Source organism: Felis catus, chromosome D1, assembly GCF_018350175.1.
Source record: "Felis catus isolate Fca126 chromosome D1, F.catus_Fca126_mat1.0, whole genome shotgun sequence".
NCBI classification, from domain to species: domain Eukaryota; kingdom Metazoa; phylum Chordata; class Mammalia; order Carnivora; family Felidae; genus Felis; species Felis catus.
Window position 1 is genome coordinate 115,359,537 of NC_058377.1, and position 7,414 is coordinate 115,366,950.

A 7,414-nucleotide genomic window follows, 5' to 3' on the forward strand; every position below is an offset into this window, starting at 1 on the left:
GGGTGTGGTGATGTCTTAGGGTGATTATCTGGGCGGTCTTCAAGAAGACAGACCTGGGGTCCTTGGATGCTATATCTGCCAGGGACCCCTTCAGGCAGCCAGTCCAAATTGGATCTGACTGTTCCAGGTCTAAAGTTGCTGCCTGACAAAGAGAAAGAATGAAATCATGCCATTTGTATCAACGTGGATGGAACTGGAAGGTATTATGCTGAGTGAAATAAGTCAGTCAGAGAAAGACAGCTATCATATGTTTTCACTCATATGTGGATCTTGAGAAACTTAACAGAAGACCATGGGGGAGGGGAAGGGGAAAAATTACTTACAAACAGAGAGGGAGGGAGGCAAACTATAAGAGGCTCTTAAATACAGAGAACTGAGGGTTGATGGGGTGTGGGGAGACGGGAAAGTGGGTGATGGGCATTGGGGAGGGCACTTGTTGGGATGAGCACTGGGTATTGTATGTGATGAACCATGGAGATCTACTCCCAAAACAAAGAGCACATTTTACACACTGTATGTTAATCAATTTGACAGTAAATTATATTAAAAAATAAATAGATAAATAAAAAATAAAGTTGCTGCCTGAGAAAGATTTTTGGGGCTGTATGCCTCCACCCAGAAGGCAAAGCAGACTAGCCCTGGTTCCACAGACTTATAGGGCACAGGCTGCCCTCTGCAGGCCGAGGGGGTGTGTAGTGTGCAAGCTGGGCGGGTCCAGGGAGCTGGAACAGGGCAGCTGTAGGGACAGGCCATGCCTGTCCCAAGGAGCTGATTATTTGGGGGCACCAGACATCTGCCTGATTCCAAGACTTATCCTACTCAAATGCACACATTTCCCCTGAAGACAGAGCTGGAGAAAGGTGCACTGCCTTGCCAGCATCAGACTCCACAAACTTGCTGGGGTTTCCTCTGATAAAACAGCTGGGAGCACTGATTGCTGTGGAAGTCAGCATCCCCAGCATGCGGTCAGTTCAGATGTGGGCTGACTGATGCCAGTTTAAATCTGCCACTGTGAAATGATTTTGGGGGCTTCACTGCCTCCTTTCAAATGGTTATGCACTTTGGTGGGGGCAGTCTGAACTCCACTGACTTGTTGGGTCCTGGATGCACCAGGCTGGCTGATCAGCGTGTGTATACTGTGCACGCATCTCCCACACAACTATTTACCCAGGGAATCTGTACAGAGAAAAGTTCAGGAGAAGACTGGTCTCAGGAGCGGGCAGTTGAGGATGCATGGAATCCACCCATTCCAAGCCTGAACCAACACAAATGACCTATTCTCTTGAAGGCTGAACTGGAGGAGAGTGGACCTCTTTGTCAGGATGCAGCTTGATTGACAGGCTTTGTTATTGTCCTATAAGAGATGCTTGTGAGACTTAAGGGTTGAAGAAGCAAGGGCTAGGGTTAGGGTTAGGGTTAGGGTTAGGGTTAGGGTTAGGGTTTAGGGTTTAGGGTTAGGGTTAGTGTTAGGGTTAGGGGTTAGGGTTAGGGTTAGGGTTAGGGTTAGGGTTAGGGGTGAGGGTTAGGGTTAGGGTTAGGGTTAGGGTTAGGGGTTAGGGTTAGGGTTAGGGTTAGGGTTAGGGTTGGGGTTAGGGGTTAGGGGTTAGGGTTAAGGTTAGGGTTAGAGTTAAGTCCCTGGAGGTTCCCGGCGCCCAACCCACAGCAGGGCACTGGTATCCCCAATGGGCCGAGTTGAGGGCACAAGCGACGGTGCCGGTCTGGATCCGTCTTTGGCTGCCAATGCCATACATGTTGTTCCTCTCGTGGTCGAGGAGGTCTCCGGAATCCTCTTGGGAGCGGCAGCCGGACTTGGGAAAGGACATGGTGAGCTTCCATGTTTCTTGCCGAGTCAGCCTGCACTGCTTCTGGACCCCAGGCGCGTGATGCTGACAGACCTTGGAATTGGGTCCCCATGAGGAGAGAGCCTTAGCTAGGGTTAGGGTTCGGTCCAGGGACGTCGCCAGGGCCGAAGCGACTCCGGTCTTGTGATCTCCCTCGAGGGCTGAATTGAGTGCCCATGCCAGAAGGCGGCCTAAATGCAGGATTAGGGATCGAGGTAGGCTTAGGTTTCGGGGGAGGATCCCGGTTCGGGGTAGGGTTAGTGTTAGGGATTAGGTCCCAAGGGGTTCCAGGCGCCCAACCCACAGCAGGGTAGTGGTCTCACCGAAGGGCTGAGTTGAGGGCACAAGGGTCGGTGCCGGTTAGGATCTCTCTTTGGCTGCCAAGGCCACACATGTTGTTCCTCCCATGGTTGAGGGGGCCTCCGGAATCCTCTCGGGAGTTGCAGCCGGTCCTGGGAAACGACTGGTGAGCTTCCAGGTTCCTTGCCGAGTCAGCCTGCACTGCTTCTGGACACCAGGTGCATGATGCTGTCAGACGTTGGAATTGGGTCCCCATTAGGAGAGAGCCTTAGCTAGGGTTACGGTTCGGTCCAGGGACGTCGCCTGGGCCGAAGCGACTCCGGTCTCGTGATCTCCCTCGAGGGCTGAAGTGAGGGCCCATGCCAGAAGGCGGCTCAAATGCAGGATTAGGGATCGAGGCAGGCTTAGGTTTCGGGGGAGGGTCCCGGTTCGGGGTAGGGTTAGGGTTAGGGTTAGTTCCCAGGAGGTTCCAGGCGCCGAACCCACAGCAGGGCAGTTGTCTCCCTGAAGGGGTGAGTTGAGGGCACAAGGGACGGTGCCGGTCAGGATCCCTCTTTGGCTGCCAAGGCCACACATGTTGTTCCTCCCGTGGTCGAGGGGACCTCCGGAATCCTTTCGGGCAGCTGTAGCCGGGCCTGGGAAACGACATGGTGAGCTTCCAGGTTTCATGCCGAGTTAGCCTGCACCGCTTCAGGCTCCCAGGCACGTGGTGTTGTCAGACGTTGGAATTGTGTCCCCATGGGGAGAGAGTCTAAGCTAGGGTTAGGGTTAGGTTTAGGGACTTCGCCAGGCCGAAGCGACTGCAGTCTCATGATCCCCCTCGAGGGCTGAAGTGAGGGCCCATGCCAGAAGGCGGCTCAAATGCAGGAATAGGGATCGAGGCAGGCTTAGGTTTTGGGGGAGGGTCCCGGATCGGGGTAGGGTTAGGTTTTGGGTTAGGTCCCAGGAGGCTCCAGTCGCCGAACCCACAGCAGGACAGTGGTCTCCCCGAAGGGCTGAGTTGAGGGCACAAGGGACGGTGCCGGTCAGGATCCCTCTTTGGCTGCCAAGGCCTCACACGTCGATAAGCCCCTGGTGGAGGAGGCACTCGGAATCTTCTTGGTAGCTGCAGCCGGGCCTGGAAAACGACATGGTGACCTTCCATGTTCCATGCCACGTCAGCCTGCACTGCTTCTGGACCCCAGGCGCGTGGTTTTGTCAGACGTTGGAATTGGGTCCCCATTGGGAGAGAGCCTTAACTATGGTTAGGGTTGAGTCCAAGGACGTCGCCAGGGCCGAAGCGACTCTGGTCTCATGACGTCCCTCAAGGTGTGATATGGGCCCATGACAGAAGGGGGCTCAATTGCAGGGTTAGGGATCGAGGCAGGCTTAGGTTTCAGTGGAGGGTCCAGGTTTGGGATAGGTTTAGGGTTAGGGTCAGCTCCCAGGATGCTCCAGGCGCCGAACCCACAGCAGGGGAGTGGTCTCCGCGAAGGCCTGAGTTGAGGGTACAAGGGACGGTGCCCGTCAGGATCCGTCTTTGGCTGCTAAGGCCACACACTTTGATCGGCCCCTGATCGAGGAGCCTCCGGAATCCTGTCGTGCAGCTTCAGCCAGAGCTGGGAAATGACATGGTGAGCTTCCAGGTTACATGCCAAGTCAGCCTGCACTGCTTCTGGACCCCAGGCGCGTGGTGTTGTCAGACGTTGATATTGGGTCCCCATGGGGAGAGAGCCTTACCTAGGGTTAGGTTTCGGTCCATGGACGTCACCAGGGAGGCGACGTAGGGGGATGGTTTAAATTGGTGATGGGCTTGGAGGGCCTTCGTAGTGAGGATCACTGGGTGTTGTATGTAAGTGATGGATGACTACATTCTTTACCTGAAGCTAACGTTACACTCTATGTTAACCAACTGGAATTTAAATAACTTGAATAAATGAATTGTATAGAAATACATAAATACAGTTAAAGTAAACTAAATAAATACATGTTAAAAAGAAAAGGAAAACTCATGTGATGATGTCAATAGACACAGAAAAAGCGTTCTGAGAAAATTTGGTATCCATTTGTGGTAAAAATCTCTTTAAAATTCTGTGTAGAAAGGTCAAATGTCAACATAACAAAGGCCATGTATGTGAAGCCCACAGCTAATGTCATACTCAGGAGTGAAATTTTGAAACATTTTCCGCTAAGATCAGGCACAGGGCAAGGATGCCCTAGATATGTGAAGGGGATTGGGTGATGCAGGCTTCTGCTTATGCAATGAATGAATCACAGATAGAAGATATAGCATAGGGCACATAGAGAATGGTACTGGAGTAGGGATGCATGGTGACAGATGATAGCTACACCTGTGTTAGCTAGCAGAATGTATACTTTTGTCCAATGACTATGTTGTTCATATGAAACTAATGTAACGTAGAGTGTCAGCTATTCCCAAATAACATGTTTTTTTTTAAACTAGGTAAAGGACTGAAATAAAAAGTTTAATGTAAAAGAACCTGTTAATATCTAATCAAGAAATACAGTGAAGTTCCAAACTAGAAAGTCACCGTTTCAAATTCTGTATCATTCCTATACACTAACCCAATTATCCTAGAAGAAGTAAAGAAAACAATCCCATTTACAATAGCATCAAAAACAATAAAAATTATAGCAATACATTTAGCCAAGGAAATGAAAATCTCTCTACAGAAAACTATAAAACCTGTGTGCAGGAATGGAAGAAATTCAATTTGGGTGAAAGAAAGGGGAGAACACACAAGTCAGTGAAAAGCCATCCCATGTCCAACTTTTGGAGGAATTAATACAGATACAATGTTCATATTACCCAAAGCCATCTAGAGATTCAGTGCAATCTCTACCAAGACTCCGATGCAATTTTTATGCAATTAGAAAATCATATCCTAAAATTTATTTGGAACCACAAAAAGACCCCATGTAGCCAACGCAAGAAAGAACAAAACAGGAGGCATCCCCCTTCTTGATTTCAAGCGTCATTCTAACACAAAGAAATCAATTATGTCACTGGCATAAGCACACACACAAGACAATGGAACAGAAATTGAGAGCCCAAACTAAACCCATGCATCACAGTCACCTAGTATTTGACAAGGGAGTCAATAATATACAGTGGAGAAGAGTAGTCTTTTGAATAACTGGTGCTGGGAAAATTGGATATTCACAAGTATAAGAACAAAGTTTAGCACCGTATAATACACCACTCCCTAGAGAGTGAAAGGAGGAAATAGAGAGAGATGTGGTTAGAGAGAAACAGAGACAAAGAGGAAGTACAAGAAGGAAAGTAGAGACCTGGCCCGGTATGTGGACATGGTTAGATGGGCCAGGGGAGAGGGGATGTAGGAAGTGGCTCTGAGTGCTGGGGCAGAAAGGGCTTCTATCATGGGCATCAGAGTCCCATGGCCCCAAGACTCCAACATCCCTGGGTCCAAGTTCTGCAGAGGCCATTGGAATTGAAAAGATGGGTAGCCCTCATTTCTTCTGGAATTGTGAGGTTCAGCCTCACGTTCTGTCATGGAGAGGGATGCCTTGAGGGAGAGTATGCTGCTCTTTGGCAGGTAAACTCCATAGCCTGCCCTGTGGGGAGGTGTCCCAGGGTCATCTCCCTCACTGCCCCAGGCTCTGTTGGATTTCCCCCCTCCCCCACCAGCTGGCCTTCCTCAAGTTCTGAACCCAGGCCTCAGGCATTGTGTTGCCCCCAGGTCCTGCAGTCTGGACCTGGCAGAGGTGGACTAGTAATATTGGTAAAAAAAAAAAAAAAAAAAAAAAAAAAAAAAATATATATATATATATATATATATATATATATATATATATATATATATATTTGACAATAAGGTACACATCCTCCCTCTGGGACTAGCGGTGTGCATCCAAATCATAGGTTGCTATCCTCCTCTCCACAACCAATCTGAGGAATCCAGAAGGTAGGTGGACCCTTTCAAACACCCTAGTCTTCTCTTACATGAAATTCAAAGACATTTTCTTGACCCAGCTTTCTTTTAATTCTGAAGAGATGGCAATTAGTAATTGAAGGCATAATAGTCCTATAGGAAATTGACCTATATGACGGATGGACATTATTTCATCCATCCGTATCCCTAAAGCACATTTCATTGGAAATATTAGCCAAGGATACACACTGTAAATTCACAACAGATGTGTAGCTCCCTGTAAGTTGCATTCTGACGTTGTCACATATGTGTCATCAAAGATATTATTCATGACTTTTCAGATAAGCTTTCAACACCAAGAAGGTGATGTTAGGGAATCTGGTATGAATGGAAATTCACAGATTCTCAATGAGGAATGATTTTTCATTTTTAATGTTTCTTTTTTTGAGAGAACCCGAGCTGGGGAGGGGGATAGAGTGGGAGACACCGAATATGAGGCAGGCTCGAGGCTCTGAGCTCTCAGGACAGAGCCTGATGCGGGGCTCAAACTCATGGACTGCCAAATCCTGACTTGACTCAAAGTCGGACGCTTAACCGACTAAGCCACCCAAGCGCCCCGGGAAAGATAGTTTAGTGGCAAAGAAGAAGAAATTAAAGATAGTGTAAAGGATGTCTATTTTTAATTGAAATATTGTTCACACATTCGTTGTGTTAGTTTTAGGCATACATTGTAGTCATTCCATATGTCTCTACATTATGTTGTACTCAACCACAAGTGTAGCTATCCTGTGAAAGCATGCAACAATATTGTTACAGGATTGACTCCATTCCATTGGCTGTCCCTTGTATCCCTAGGACTCATTCACTCCATAGCTGGACGCCGGTATCTCTCTCTCTCAAAGGTGTCCATTCTTTATCTAACCTAAGTATTTTGGTGGTAAACAAAATTACGTCTTGTTCAGCATGTGTAAATCGGTGGTCTATTTTTCTGTGAATATTGCTTAAAACATTACAAATGATGTCGTTATGTTAATAAATTCGGTTTCATTCTTCACTCACAAGAAAGAGAAGGAAAAGATTTTGGGTCCCAGGCCCTGTCACTAAAACCTTCCCAACGAGGAGAACAGGCTTAGTTGCCCAGAGCACCTTTGCTCTCTCAGCTGAGCAACCAGGGCCTTCAACATTGAAGGAATTCCCATGGTGGCCAGCAGAGAGAGCTCAAGCACCACAGACCCCCGAGGGGCGGGTTCCTCTGCTGGGCAGTGATAGCCAGCAGAGGGCGCACCATCTGCTTTTCTGACCCAGGGCACCTCAGAGCAGGAAGGGCTTCGATTGCTCTCAGAGGACTCAGGCCTCTTCTGGTGCCTGAGTACAGAGAGC